Source organism: Crocodylus porosus, unplaced genomic scaffold (assembly GCF_001723895.1).
Source record: "Crocodylus porosus isolate Cpor-Errol unplaced genomic scaffold, CroPor_comp1, whole genome shotgun sequence".
NCBI lineage: Eukaryota > Metazoa > Chordata > Crocodylia > Crocodylidae > Crocodylus > Crocodylus porosus.
Window position 1 is genome coordinate 63870159 of NW_017728909.1, and position 298 is coordinate 63870456.

The window sequence follows — 298 nt, forward strand, 5'->3', positions numbered from 1 at the left end:
CCCCCCGACGCGCCCATTGGCGGCGGGTGGAAGAGCCGCCGTCTGCTGACGTCAGCGCGGGCTGTATTTAGTCACGGCTTGTGTCATACTGACGCGATCAGTGACCGGGACGGAGTCGCTCACGTGACCCGGTCCCCTGTGCTGTAGGCAAAGCATGTGTGCTCTTTGCCCCGTGGGCTGCGTCTCTGTCCCGTTCCCCCGGGGCGGCCGTGCCGAGAAATCAGGGCTGGGTCAGCCTGCCAATCCCTGGCTTGGGCAGCACCAGCCCTTTCCAAGAACAGCCTGTGCAAGCCCTACT